This window comes from Rattus norvegicus, chromosome 1 (assembly GCF_021556685.1).
Source record: "Rattus norvegicus strain SHRSP/BbbUtx chromosome 1, alternate assembly SHRSP_T2T, whole genome shotgun sequence".
NCBI lineage: Eukaryota > Metazoa > Chordata > Mammalia > Rodentia > Muridae > Rattus > Rattus norvegicus.
The window spans coordinates 210745902-210761536 of record NC_141534.1 but is presented as its reverse complement, the minus strand read 5'-3'; the positions used below and the strand labels follow the sequence as shown (position 1 = coordinate 210761536).

At 41.0% G+C, this 15635-nt stretch overlaps 1 long non-coding RNA gene across 1 annotated transcript in view; it reads left to right on the top strand.

Annotated features, from left to right (window-relative positions):
* The window catches only part of LOC147997012 (uncharacterized), a 59744-nt gene extending 53629 nt beyond the window's left edge, over positions 1 to 6115 (top strand). Inside the window, exons 28-30 of the long non-coding RNA XR_015652736.1 lie at positions 2736 to 2872; positions 4864 to 5109; positions 6031 to 6115. This is a non-coding gene — a long non-coding RNA (uncharacterized LOC147997012). The remainder of the gene's footprint in view (positions 1 to 2735; positions 2873 to 4863; positions 5110 to 6030) is intronic.
* Positions 6116 to 15635: the final 9520 nt, after the last annotated feature.

Sequence of the window (15635 nt, the reverse complement as noted above, 5' to 3'; positions counted from 1 at the left end):
AACCACAACTTTGGGAAGTCTGAGTAAGTGACTAGGCAGCTTCCTTGGGGCAGTACAATTAGCATCAAAATATAGGTAACTTCAGGGCAAACCACAACTTTGGAAAGCAAAACTCAACCTCCAACAAACGATCTAGTCTCCAAAATCCAGTCTCCAAAACGCCGAGTCTATCCTTCATGCTTCAAAGTTTGACTGCCAATTCCTACATATGAACGCACATTGGTGCGGTCTCTGATACCTCAACAAAGAGACATTGCCCTAAATTCTTTTAGAAGCCTGGTTTCTAGGATAAGAGTTCCATAAAAATATTATCTCAATTTAGACCTGTTTCCCTAGGTTGGCTCATGCCACATGTTGTCCAGAATGACTCTATCCAAATTAGCAGTTTTATGTCAACTTTCTGTTACCGACGTTATAATTTTTTAACCATCTTCAATAACTTAAAAGCCAATAATCTATGACCAAGGTATGTAGAGCATATTTATACATTTAAAACCAGTCAGAAACAAAATTGAAGTGGCTACACATGTCTTTAATATTTAGACCAAACACCATTTTTACTTTTCTAGCTGTGATATTAAGAGAAGCACCTTGTCACCTGTTAAGTCTAATAATAAGTCAGGTATTTTTCTAAGAGAAACAGCCATCAGCTCCCGTAGACGCTCTGCCCATAGAAGCTGAGGGGCTGTTGGCACCTTTAAGATCAGCTCCTGTAGACGCTCTGCCCCCGGGCAGCTCTCCAGCTGACCTAGGCTCCTAGCTACAGATACAGGGCTCCAAAGGCCGACTGAAACTGTTTTTTATTCATTTGTTCGTTTTTTTTGAAACGAATTAAAACCAAATCAAGGTGTGAACGACTGGCAGATAAAGTTTTTACCATTTTTTTAACATGAAACATAAAACATTTAAACAATGAGAAACAAAAACCACAGACATAAACAGACAGCTTGGTGCACCAAGGACAGACAATAGACATAGAGGGGAAAATCTAGATGGTGTCCCACCGAAGGGACCCAGATATCCTACCTATGGAACCCAGAACCAGAAATAAGCATTTCTCCAATAGGAGCCAGCAGAGAGGCAGGATGTCTCCTGCCTTTCTTCTGTTCCCAGGAGAGCTCTGAAAGTTTTTCTCTTTCTCCAAAGCATCCACGGAGAGTCCGGGAGGACTGTTTTTCCCAAACCCATTCTCTCTCATGTCTAGGGTGTAAACTATCTCTAATCAGGGTCCAAAGACTAAAACATAACTCTAAAAGAACGCATACACAAAAACACTTTACCATTACCTTGTCCCTTTTTTATTACAAGTTTTACTCAAGCTAGCCCATCTTACCCCACTACGTCCCTGTTTCCGCGCTGGCTTCCTCACCTTGAAACTCCTCTTATGCTGACTTGGCCTGAGCTGTGCTGTTGCCCACGCACAGCCTGCAGCTTGCTTGCTAGCAGGCCTGCACGCTTGTCACCCTCAGCCCCACACTGCTTTCATCAATAAAACAAAAGAACTTGATTAAATCCTTTTTCTTAACTCTTAATCGTCTCTCCCTGAGTGAGCACTTGATCTCTCCTATGAAACAAGCCTCCTTAGACAATACCTTCCCCATGACAATTGGACGACAATTATTCAACTGGTCCTTACCTCCCTCTCCACCGACGCACGAGCAATATGGCCTGAAGAGTCCTCAATTCCCGCTGCAGCTCTCTTGTCTCCGTCGTCCTGTAGTTGGCCGTGCTTCGGAGTCCCTGTTCAGGCGCCTTACCCCCACCAGCGGGGACCCAGTTATTCAGGGTCCCGAAGAGGCTTTCTACCTGTGGGCCAAATGGGGGTGAAGAGCAAAAGGAGACCAAGCAAAAGTTCTGTTGTCAAGGTCTCGTTTATTGGGGTGAACGTTACAGCTTTTAAGGCTTTCAGGTAGGGGGAATGTCCCTTGTGAAACATGAAGGATGGAGGGATGAGGGTATAGACAGTGATAGCAGGAGGCAAAGAGGTCAGGTGGTGGAGACACCAGGTGTTGACTCAGGAGATAACTGGTATCTGCTCGAGCTGAGGCATCCCGTGAATGTTATCTTCCTGTGCCGTAAATTCATGGGAGAGGCTTTTGTCCAACAATCTCAAGACTTTATGGCAGTCATCTTAGGGGTGAATATCTGTGGCCAAACAGCCCAGAGTCACCTAGTCACTTTGAGCCATGCAGTCAAAAAGCGGCCAGGCCCAAATCCAATATGGCTCCCTACATATATATATGTGTGTGTGTATGTATTCTGTACCAATGCAAGAAATTAAAGCTTCAATTTTGCATCACATATAAAGGTTTCTACCAATATAAGATTATGGCTATACAACACTTTGTTTAAGAGTAAACTTAATATCCTATCTCTATTTGTCTATTTTTGTACTATTACTATATCCTCCCTTTTCCTTTCTACCCCATCTCCTTTACATAAGAATGAAGGATAGAGGAGAGGAAAGGTAAGGTTGAAATCACTGAGTCTAGGCTCTCTAGTTTTCTCCCTGCCCAAAGTTAAAAGCATTTGCCAATTATTTCTTAAAATGACAAAGTATCTCTAATTCATAAAATAGTTAGAACCATCTACCCCAACCTACCGAAGTTGGATAACAACCTCCTATTGCTTGCTTCTAGCTGAATTAGGGTGAAGAGTTCCTTTCTAGGGCCCAAAGGGAAATGGGAAAATTGGTTTTGTCAGAGGTGGGCTAACTGGCATCATTTGCCTTCCAGTCTCTACGTGCTGAGAAGGTTCACGGCTTAGCTGAAGTCCTGACTATAACAGTCTGGCAGGCTGGATGGCTGAGCTAGCTGTTCTGGAACTGTCCTGGAAGCAAGGCTTTAGAGGAAACAGCTTCGATGTAGTGGAGGTAAAATCAAGCTAGGACCTAGAATAGAAGGTCCCAGAATCTCAGCATCTCAGAATATGAGTTTTGTCAGGACTGTCTTTCTCTTCTTCCATTCTGCAATATACAAACCTTACAAGCAACAAACAGCTCTGTAAAGACATTCATATAGAACATGTAGAGTCCACAGATTAAGGAAGATCAATAAAGACAGACAACTGCATTTCAATAGAGGTTAGTTTGATCACATAATCAAACTAACTGTTCATTCATACCATTTACAGGATGATATGTAACAAGTCATGAGAATTTTGAACCCAATAAGTGTTATTGGCAGTAGATAGACATTTAAGCCTCATCTGGTCCCATCTGTCTCTGTGTACAGATATATATACATCACCTATCTTGTTGATCTTGTCAGTCTTCCTCTTGGCTGTAAGCCAAGGTTTTCAAGGGGGTCTCCCTTTGTCAAGTCTGATCGTTATCAACTTAGAAGGAACTCAAAGCTTTTCTTTTCCTGTGGAAATACAGACATAATCTCTCTCCAGCATAACCATTTCCTGCTTTCCATTCTGATTTTAGAACTTCCTTAAAATAAACAGGCTGGTCAGTTCAGTCCTTTCCACAATCCAATGTCTTACAGCAGCTGTTTTTGTCCATTAGCATTTTAAAAATGTAAAGTTAGTAAAGTGCTATGTCTTTATCTCCTGAATATGTGACTATAGTGTGATGCACATATTTAACTTTACCAAACTCTGTAAAATGGAACACAATCCATTTGCCAAATTTCATTTCTTTGCGTACTTTTAGGGTTACTGCCTGTAGTTAATGGAGTTTGGTTATATTATGAGCAAGTAGGCCATTGCCTCAAATTCTGTGCATAGAGATTCTTTAAACCTTTGCTGTTTGAGATGGTGTTCTTTATGGAATGCTGAAGCCTCTGGTTGATAGAAGATAGCCACTTCCTGTCAATGGCTGGTTAGTTTCAGGATTGCCTTGTGCCCGAGAGCCTGGCAGACCTGTAAGGGATCTTATGTGTGTGAAGACAGCAGGTGACTCCTATTCCTGATTGATTGTTGTAGCTGAATTATCCTGAGTAAGTTCAGCAGTCTCTGCGTATATTACAGAAAGGGTTTTCTGCAAATTGAGAATCAGCTACTATATCAAGAGAATCTGGAAAATCTGATAACTCCATAAGTATTGCATATAATTTTAATATTTGAACTGACTTACAGGGACTCTCAGCCACCTTACATCTTCTGATTTATATCCTGCCTTTCCTGATTTACTGGCATCAGTGTAATATTTAGTGGCTTCAGGAATTGGAGTTCTTTTTACTATACTAGGGAGACTCCAATTAGTTCTTTTTATAAACTAAAGTTACTTGCTTTTAGGGTATTTGGTGTCAATCTCTCCCCAAAAGTTACTTCATGCTCTTTGCAAACGTTCATCTTGTGTCCACAATGAGTCAATATCTGCCTTAGTAAAAGGTACCACAATCTAAGCTGAATCCATTCCAGATAATTAATGGAAGTCTCATTTTCCCTTTTAGTATCAAATCAGAAACCTTTTCTATGTAGGTTTTTAATTTCTTACTCTGTTTATGTGCTAAAATTTTCCATTCTGAGATATAATCCTCCCTCTGCGAGAGAATTCCTGTAGGGGAATGGGTAGAAGGAAAGATGACTAAGATGCAGGCCATCTTTAGATAAATACAATGTAGTTGTGTATCCTGCAACTTCCTTTCTACCAGAGCTAACTCTTTCTCAGCCTCCACTGATAATTTCCTCAGGCTATTTAAATCTTTATCACCTTGTAAGGTTTGAAATAAATCACTCAGCTCTTGAGTTGCCAATCCAATTGCAGGCCATAGCCTGCTTATATCTCCTAGTAGCTTCTGGAAATCATTAAGAGTCCTTAATTGTTTTCTTCTGTTTTACACCCTTTGTGGCCTAAACTTTTGTAGACTTATTCTAGATAATTAATTAATAGAATCCCCTCTTTGTATTTTTCAGGGACGATTTACAGTTCCCAGCAAAGCAAGGTTTTTTTTTTTTCTTTACTTCATCATTCTTTCCAGGATATTTATGTCTGAATCAGCCAATAGGATATCATCCATCTAATAATAAATAATGGATCGAGGAAATTGTTTGCCAGTCGTCTCCAGTGGCTATTGTATAAAACATTGAGACAAGGCAAGGCCATTTCCCTGGGGCAGGACTTTCCAATGATATCTTTTTATTGGACAAATTCTATTAAAGGTAGGTACTGAGGAAACAAACCTTTCCTTATTATGTTCATCTAGAGGAATTGTGAAAAAAAGTCTTTTAGATCAATCACTATGATAGGCCATTCCTTAGACAACAAGGAAGGTGATGGGAACCCATTGGCTGAATAATCTTAACTGTTCTGAGATCTGTCAACATCCTCCATTTTGCCAGACTTTTTTTAATGACAAATAAGGGCTGGTGGACTGCTCTTTATGCTGCTTCTGGACTAGCTGTTCTAGTGCCTGTAGTTTTTCTTTTGTCATAGACCGTTCATCAATCCAAATAGGTTGGTCAGTCAACCACCTTAGTGGTGAGGCTGTTGGTGTTTTAAAAGCAGTGGATCTTTGAAGTAAAGCTGAATTGTCAGCCCCTGCTGGGCCTTATTTTTGGACAGTCCGAAACTGTCTTTAATAACATTCCTTAGCTAATTTGATTTTTTTTTTATTAGAAATCTGACTGGTTTTGCGTCTAGCCTCTAAAACTGAAGGGATATTGACTAGTGTTTTCCACTGTTGTAACAGTTCTCTTCCCCATAAGTTTATGGCTATATCAGGCTATATTGAGGCTATGTATGGCCTTAACTTTCCTATCTGACCCTCAGGCCCTGTACATTCAAGCCATCTGGTATTTTGCTTTATTTGGGACAAAGTACCAACTCCTTGAAATTGGATGCATACTTCTTCTTGAAGTGGCCAATCTGCAGACCAATGTTTTGGAGAGATAATGGTGCATCTGCCCCGTGTTGACCATTCCTTCAATTTCAGCTTCGTTTACTAATATTCCAAGCTTGGGCCTTTGATCCTCTATAGAAGTTTGCCAAAATATTCATTTTGGGACCCCTTATAGGTTTTCTAAATTGTTTGTAGAATTTGCCTCAGCCTTGTTATCTGGTCTCAAAACTTCTGTTTTCAGAGTAGTGGTGTTTAATTGTCTTGAGGAAAAGAACTCTCTCAGTCTGGCATTGGGGTCTGCAAGAGGACCCTCTGGGAGTCTTTTGGTAAGATGTTGTCTCATTTGTCTGTCATTGCTCCACATTCCCTAGTCCAGTGTTGCCCTTTGCCACATCTTTTGCATATTCCAGAAAGCATAGACTCACTTTTGGGATTAATTTGATTTTCTCTGCAGTTTATTCTGAAATGACCCTGTTCACCACAATTAAGACATTAGAAATTTTGGGTCATCTCAAGGCCTCTAGTGGCAGTTTCTCCTACTAACGTTATATCAGGCAAATGAGGTCTAAGATCAGCTGTAATGTAATCCACTCATCAACCGATGCCTTCTGAGGTCTGATCACTTGCATTCAGCATTTGCATTTTCAAAAGCTAAGGACTCGATTAGTGCCTTTCTTGCTAATAGATCCTATATCTTCCCTTCCACAGCAGAAGTTAACGTTTGCAAAAAGTCAGAGAAGTTAGACCTTGCATAACTTGGAAAAAATGTTTCAAGTCTTTTTCCTGTTTCTGTGACTTTGTCCCAGAAGTGTAAGGCTGCCAAGTGACACAAGGTCAAGTTTCTTCCATCATAGACACCCTGCACTTCTACCAGGCAGCTGACCTTTAGAAACACCTACCCCTGTCTCTTTCCTCCACCATGGGAACCCTCATGAATGTGACCCAGGTTCTACTACTGCTTTGCCACCATAGTCTTCCAGGCTTGGATCATTCTACTTTTAATAGCCCAAGAAGTCAGGACTGGTTTTACAAACAGCAAATGTATCCCAAAATTAGTGACACTTTCCTTAAATTTCCTCAGTTCTAGCACATCCATGAGTTGCCATTCAAGTTCCTGATAACCCTGTGGATGATCATCTGGGGGTCTTTGTTGTACACTAACCGGATAAACTAAAGTTTGTTTTCTAACGACCTTGGTTGACTTTCTCTAATTTTATCTTTTATCTATACCTGAATATTTTCCCTAACCGATCTTTTAAGTTCCTCCCTTAAGGTCTGTGCTCTTGCTTCATAGCTCTGCTTTGGTTGTTCATCCTGTTCTATAAGTTCCTCCATTCCCTGTTCAAGGTTCTGTTTCCACATCTTAATTTTTTTCTCTATATCACAATTATTTTGATTGATTAATTTCAAAAGGTTCTCCTCCAAGCCTTGCTTCCAATCCTCATTATTTCCCTCTGCCACTCAGTCTGATGGGCGAGCTGTTGCATCGTTTGTTCTAGTGTCTCTTCCAGCTCCTGTCTCCAACCTTCATTTTCTTCTCTCTGTCACCTATTGTGACCTATCAATTCCTGTGGCTTTAGTTCTAGTGTCTCCTCTCAGCCATGTCGCCCAGTCTTAAATTTCTTCTGTTGTTCATGCTGCTCTGTAAATTCCTGTATCTTCTGTTCTAGGCCCTGCTTCTGTAATTTCAATTTCTCATTATGTTGTAATTCTATTATTGTATAATCTACCTTCTAGCTTAGGAAATTATCCTCTCTACTCTGCTTTCAAATTTTATCTCTATCTCTTTGCCATTCAGTCAGATCTATGAATTTCTAGCATCTTTTCCAGTTCCTGTCTCCAACCTTCATTTTCTTTTCTCTGTCACCTATTTTGACCTATACATTCCTGTCCCTTTAGTTGAAGTGTTTCCTCTAATCCCTTTTCTAAGGCTCATAATGTTTATCTAGGGCCCTGTCTTTTGAGAAGACATGATAAATAAGATAGTAAACATTGTAATGCTAACTGGCAATGTGTCCATTTCCTTTTAATCCATACATGTCAAACCATGCAAAATATCATCCTACAAAACCCAAAATTGTATTTTTAAGCTTTAAGTATTTTAAAATTGTATGTAAATCAATGTATATATAATACTTATTACCTGATCCAGACCTTCTTGTACCTCTTTCTCCCTCTGCTGTTCAAATTGGGACACTGCAGTTCACTTCTGGGCTGTCCTGCCTTTGTTTGAATCATGGCTGCTGATCTGAGAGCAGATCTGACTGTCCTGAGCCTATTTAGACCTGGTGAAGAGAGGGAACCAGGAAGCAAGCACAAGAAGGTTCTCTGGGCCAGAGATGCGTAGATCAACATGCTGTGCCTGTGAGAAGGCTACCTCACAGGCAGTCTCACCCAGGGTCTCTGAGCCCTCCCTAGGCTCAGGGAACCCAAACCATGTTGCAACACCAGTGCTACCCAAGTCCCACCTAGGGCTGGGGTGTTGCCCCTGGCTGCCATGGGGCTCTGGGAGGGAGCCTCTCAGAAGCTCTCTGTAGACCCCCTTAGACTCACTCAGCGTTTCATCCACACACTGCTGCAGCCCTAGATCACAGCCTAGCATTTCACACTGCACAAAGGGAACTTTTTTCTCAGGTTAGTTGGGTTCTAAACCTATCATCTATCTATTTGTGGTAGTAATTTCCAATCCCATAAGCCTTTATAAAAAATGCACAATCCATATATTATATTCATCAACTATATGCCTAGATTGGGCAGATCTAAAACTATACTAACTTGATTCCTCTGCTACTTGCAGTTTCTCCTGGCCATGTGTTCTATAGTTTCATGAAGTCTCATTTATTAATTGTCGATCTTAGAGCCTGAGCCATTGGTGTTCTGTTCAGGAACTTGTCTCCTGTACAAATGCGTGGGTATTTCCCACTTTCTCTTCTTTGAAATTCAGTGTATTCAGTTCTGTGTTGAGGTCTTTGATCCACCTGGACTTGAGTTTTGTGCGGGGTGATGAATATGGTCTATTTTCACTCTTCTACATGTAGGCATCCAGTTAGTCCAGCACCATTTGTTGAAGATGCTTTCATTCTTTGTAAAATTGTTTTATTTACATTTCAAATGTTGCCTCCCTTTCTTGTCCCCCCTCAAGACTTCTTTACTCCATTCCCCCTCCCCTTTGCCTCTGAGAGGGTGCTCACCACCTCACCACCACACCCTTTTTCAGGGGCATCAAGTTTCTACAGGATTAGGTGCATCCTCTCCCACTGAGGCCAGACAAGGCAATCTTGTGCTACATGTGTGCCTAGGGCCATGGACCAGCCCCTGCTTGTTCTTTATGGTAGCTTAGTCTCTGGGAGTTCCCAGGGGTCCAGGTTAGTTGAGCATTGGTCTTCATATGGTGTCAATATCAACCATCAGCTCCTTCAGTCCTTGCCCTAAATGTTCCATAGGGGTCCCAGACCTCAGTCCAATGGTTGACTGTAAGTATCTGCATCTGTCTCAGTTAGCTGCTGGTAGAACCTCTCAGAGGACAGTCATGCAGGAGTGCAACTGACTGCGAGGTAGTTTTCAGGCAGACACAGTGAGCCATCTATGCCTGAGGGAACCTTTCCGTGCTTGCTCCCCCATACGCCCAAAGTCTACCCAGGACATCTGACAGCCAGGCCTGCTCTCCCTACTGCTTGTGCTGCAGGCTGCCTGAGGTCAGCGCACAGGCTGCCTGCTGAAACCCAAAGATAGAGAGCCAGCTCAGAAGTACAGAAGCTGCGATCTTTCTACAGTCAGCCACTCCCTGTGAATAAAAGAATCTAAGAGGACTGCAGTGTCCTGAATTGAACAGCAGAGGGAGACAAATGTACAAAAGGCTCTGGATCAGATAATAAGGATTATACATTGATAATATATACATACACCTACCTAAAGAATCACAATAAATAACACCTTTTGGGCTTTATGGGATGATATTTTGAACAGTTCAACAGGGATGGATTTAAAGGAAATAGATACCTTGTCGTTTAACACAACTGCAATATTTATTCTCTTGATTTGCTATGTCTTCTCAAAAGACAGGGCCCTGGATAAAACATTATGTGCCTTAGAAAAGGGATTAGAGCAACCACTAGAGAAGTTCATAGATGAGACTGAGCAACAGAGAGATAAACTTAAGACTTGGCAACACAGCCTGGAGGAAACTCTAGAACTGAAGGCACAGGAAATTGCAGGTCATAATAAGCAAGAGGTTGGAGACAGGAGCTGGAAAAGATACTAGGAAAAAAGATAAAGAATTTCATAGATCAGATTGAACAACAAGGGGATAGAGATAAAATTTGGAAGCAGAGTCTAGGGGTTGGGGATTTGGCTCAGTGGTAGAGCGCTTGCCTAGCAAGCACAAGGCCCTGGGTTCAGTCCCCAGCTCCGAAAAAAAAAAAAAAAAAAAAGAAAGAAAAGAAAAGGAAGCAGAGTCTAGAGAATAATTTACTAAAGCTAGTAAATCAAAATAAGGTAGAGGCTGCAACATCAGAATGACAACATAAGTTTTAAAATGTGGAAGAAGAGCTGTGAGCAGAGAGCAAAGGAACTCAGGGAACAGGAAGAAGGGACAAGAGGAGAGATATGAGGCATGGGCACAGACCTTAAGGGAGGAATTTAAAATTTCAATTAAGGAAAATACTCAGGTAGACACAGAAGATAAATTAGAGAAAGCCAACCAAGGTTGTTAGAAAACAAACTTTAGTTTATCTGGTTATCGTACAACAAAATCCCCAGATGATCATCCACAGGGTTATCAGGAACTCGAATGGCAATCTGTGGATGTGGTAGAACTGAGGAAATTTAAGGAAAGAGTCACTAATTTTGGGATGCATTCACCATTTGTAAAACAAATCCTGACTTCTTGGGCTATTAAAAACAGAATGATCCAAGCCTGGAAGGCTATGGCAAGAGCAGTAGTAGAACCTGGGTCACATTTACAATGGTTCCCATGGTAGAGAGAAGAGGGGAAGGAGACACCACAACAAAATAGGGCCAGGAGCAGACGCAGCAAACATTAAGCTCCTCAGAAGGGAGAGGTTAGGGACACTGAATGGGTAAATGTTTCAGGGAAGATCTGAGAAAGTCTTACCAGGACAATTCGTCAGGGTCTTTGAACATGGCCTACTCATGGGAGTTATGGGATTTCTTTACCTGGTATGACAAATAGAGCCTGGAAATAGACTTATACGCAAGTAGACTGATATTAAACAATCATTTAGGCCTTGATCTCGTGAAGGTTGGGGCAGAAGACAGCAGAAATGCTGTCTCAGCAGTTAACATTTGTTCAGACTGCTTTATTTGCTTTGGGTTGTTTTTTTTTTTTTATCAAATGAGTGTGGTTCTGAGTCTAGTATTGTACAATTCCTCTGGGAGAGCGATCAAGTTAAACATTTAATGATTTCCAGTTACTGGCCCAAGGACTTGTTTTATTTTCTCTTGTTTTGTTTTTCTTTTCTTTTCTTTTGTTTGGAAGGAAGCCTCTACGTTTTGACAGGAAAGGCGAATAGGCTCTGACCCCTTCTAGAGTGATATGGATCAGAAAATGCAAGGGGAGACCCCCCTGAAGAACTAGAAAATTTAAGAGAATCAAACAGGACAGTTAAAGATTCTTTGCGCCATCCTCACATGGCATGAATGAAGACTCACTACAATTGGTTATTAATAAAATTAAGTCATAAAAAAGACAGCTGTCTTTCTCCTGCTCAAACAAGGAGAATTTCATCTTGCACAATCCATACAAATATCTTAGTGATGCTAAAAATTTGGTTGTGAGATTCATATATTACAGAATGTACAGCTTTGGTGAGATTCATCCTCAGAGATGCAGAACTGACCTGCCTGGCCCCCTGATTCAGTTGCTGTTCAAAACAGCTTCAGGGACTGCCATGGGTTCCAGGCCACCTTGCCTCATCCAACCTTTCAGACAATCCAGTCAGAACTTCAGTCAAGTTCTGAACCTTCCAGATATGCAAAGACTGGATAACAGATGCTAAAGCTAGCTTTCTCAAATTTAACCAAATTTTCTAATTTTCTTACCCTTCCTCACCCCTTTAAAGAATTTTTTGTCACTTCTATTCAGCAGGAAGAAGTTATAGAGCATCATCAACCCAAGTCCCTTAGATTGGGGTGGATGGTTCTGGTTATTTTATGAATTATAGCTATGTTGTCATTTTAAGGTATACTTTACAAATGTTATAGCTTTGGACAGGGAGGAAACTAGAGAGCTTAAACTCAGGGATTTCTACCTTCTTCTTCTCTGTCCTTCCTTCTTAGGTAAAGAAAAGAGGGGATGAAAAAGAAAAGAGGGTATATAGTAATATAAAAATTAGAGGAATAACAAAACATTGTATAGCCATATCTTACATTGGCAGAAATCTTTATAATTAAGCAAATTGAAGTTATAAGTTTACATTGGTACAGAATTTATAGACTGATGCAGGTTTAAGGTTTTTGTTGGTGTGAATTTCTTGATACAAGATTTGAAATTAATACTGTTACTCTTTGATAGGCATTGTACCTATGCAACTCATCTAAGAATACAAGGCTTAGACCCAGTCCTTCTAATACCTGCCATTACAAACTGTTTAGGATGAATAAGTAACAGAAGTTAAGGGCCAGATAGTAAACTCATGGTTATATTAGATTCTAATTTAATTATAATAAATGTTTTTAATTTACTCAAATAGAAATGACTAAGAATAATTAAGGTCTAAGAGTTCAGATATACTTCGTATAAATAGTCTTCAAAGGTGTCAGAAGTCCACAGAAAACAACATTTAAGGCCATTTCATTTTTAAAGATCATTTCACTAGAGACATACCCTGATAGCACCCCTTCTTGGTTCAAAGAAGAAATTGAGCATCGGTGGAGTTGTTCCAGTTGTGGCGAGATAGCCACTAGGCAAGAATTGCCTCAACTCATCTATAGACAAAAATACTGTCCAGGAAAAAGGCACAGTATGCAAAATAGTCGACTGATAGCTCTGCCAATACAGGGTAAGCAGTCCTTCCTAATTCTGCTTTACAAAGGTCATCAGATGATCCTGGCCAGAGGGCTGAAGGCTGATGCTCCAACGTTTTAAGGAATGAGGGACTGTCCAGGTAGTCAACATCTCTACAAATTGGTTAAGTCTTGGAAGCTATGTTTTGTGCTTCCTATATTTTCAAGTAATATTTAAATTGTTCTCAGATTTCTGACAGAGGTGAAGACTGGTCATAGTCTCATAGACAACTCAAGCTATTTAGCATTGAGAAAAATGATATAGATTTGAGAGGATGATTTTCAGATGATAATACAAGCTGAAACTAGGACATAATTCATGTATAGAATTGCAAGCTTTTTAAGCTAGGATGATAGAGTGCTTTATCTAAATTGACAAATATGATGGACTGAGTGTTCCTATACTTTATAATTTACTAATTGTAAATTATAAGTTGTGCTCAATTTATATCTTCAAAAAAGGAACCTTTTAACTGGACAGAAAGAGAGAAATGTTGTGGGTTACCCTGGTGCTGTTTGTATTCTGATGTTAATTCTGCTTCCTCAAGAGGACCTGCCCTGACAAGGAGTGGATACCATACTCAGGTCATTTCATGTGAACCTTTTCCCCATTTAAACTGGTCAAGTAAAGGCTAGACCCGTGATTGGGCAGTGGAAGGAAAAAGATGGAGCTGGAGGTTTTAGAGAGGTGTCGGGGGAGAAGGGAAGGAGAGAGAAAGAGGAGGTAGAAGGAAGATGGAACAAAACCACATGGCCCCGAGAAGCCTCAAGTAGCAAGGGATCTCATAGCTGAGGAATAGAGTAGTATAGTGGTAAATCTGCCCAATCTAAGGGCACTGGGTTGTGTGTTTTTACACGGGTTTTTGGAGTTGAAGATTTACTGCAGTGCCCATCCCATGGGCAAGCATCAATCCCTAACACTATTAATGATACTCTGTTTTGCTTGTAGACAGAGAATGTTGTCCTCTTTGAGAAACCCCCCCTTCACCCCTAGCAGCTGACTCAGACAGATACAGTGGATGAAGCTTTGGAACTCTTATGGAAGAATAGGAGGAAGGATTTCGAGCTCCAAAGGGGATAGGAGTTCCACAGGAAGGCCGACAGAGTCAACAAACTTGGATCCTTGGTGCTTTCAGAGTCTGAAGCACCATCCAAAGAGCACACCCAAGCTGCACTTAGGCCTCCCCACTCACATGTAGCAATCATGCAGCTTGATCATCATGTGGGTTCTGAACAACAGGAACAGGGGCTATTTTAAAAGCTGTTGCCTGGAAAGGATTGAAGGAGTTGAAGGGGATGGCATAAGAACAACAACAGTATCAACTAACCTGGATCCCTGGGCGCTCCCAGAAACTGAACTAACAATCAAAGATATACACTGGTTAATAAGGCTATCAGCATATATGTAACAGAGGACCACCTTGTCTGGCCTCAATGGGAAAGTATGCACAATCTGGCCTCAGTGGGAGATAATCTTCTTGTGCACTCTGTACAGATTGTCTCTATTGTTTCAAGTGTTGATTTCTGGACCAGCAGAATGCTTTCTGAACTGTTATTTTTATGAAGCATCACCTATCTCGTTGTTTTCTAAACATTCTTCTGCAGCACATTCTGACTTGTTTAATAAAGAGCTGATGGCCTATATCAGAGCAGGAGAGAGAAAATGGAACATCAGAAAAGAGAGAGGAACTCTAGGAAGGAGTCAGGTGGAGGGATTCACCAGTCAAACACAGAGGAAGGAGCAGGTGCCAGAACTGAAGGGGAGAGAACGTGATACATGGCAGAACTTAGATTAGAAAATTAATTAAAAGAAGGTTAATTAAATTATACAAGCCAGTTAGGAACAAGCCTAAGCTAAGGCCTGAGATTAATAAGTCTGTCATTATTGGAAGAGGTCAGGTTGAGACAGTCTGGTGGTACTCTTGAGCTGAAGGGCTTCGCTTAGAGGAAATCAGCAAGCAGTTTTTCTTTTTTTATGGAGACTTCCTTTTTGGCAAATCATAGAAGCCTTGTTAGAGTTAGCATTTTGTGACCATTTCCTGCCTGGTTTCTCGACTCTGGCTGCACAGTACTCCATCTAATGAATGGGGAGAACCTGATGTGGTTTGTATATCCCTGTTCAGGCCAGAGACATCCCATTGCCCTCTCGTTCTTTCTGGTTAGATAGTACAAACTTGGAGTCATGTAGATGCCCTGGTAAGACCAGGGGGAGCTTAGTTCAATAGAGTTCCAAAGGCTAGGAACTGTAAGGTATTCTGTGAGATTAGGGGCAAAAGCTAAAGATTTGGATAGACCCAGCATGAGATTTGGGAACTGGGGAAGACTCAGAGCCACCCAGCCTTTGATGGGTGCCTAGCATCTGGATGGTACAAGAAAGAATTGTTAAATGTCATTGTCCGTGTACTCTATTGTCATTGGCTCTGTTTTCTGTTGTTGCTTGGGCCTTATGTCTTGTGTGTCTGGTCTATCTTCATGTTTCTGACTTGAGATGGTATGGAAACCTTGCACCCATAAGCCAGGCACCAATGATTCCACCCCACCTCCTACCCTGGGTCTAGTTGGAATGAGGTCGGATCATGCTATCTGCAAGCTGCTTTTGGAAAAGTCACTCCCAATATGGAGTTTTGAGGGAGTAGGATTTGCTTGGAACCTGTAGGCTTAGATTTTTTTTTTCAAAACCTACTTTAATTAGGGTTCTTTAACCCTTCAATATCGGGTTGGGGATTTAGCTCAGTGGTAGAGCGCTTGCCTAGCAAGCACAAGGTCCTGGGTTCAGTCCTCAGCTCCAGAAAAAAAAAAAGTCACAAACCCTTCAATATCCCT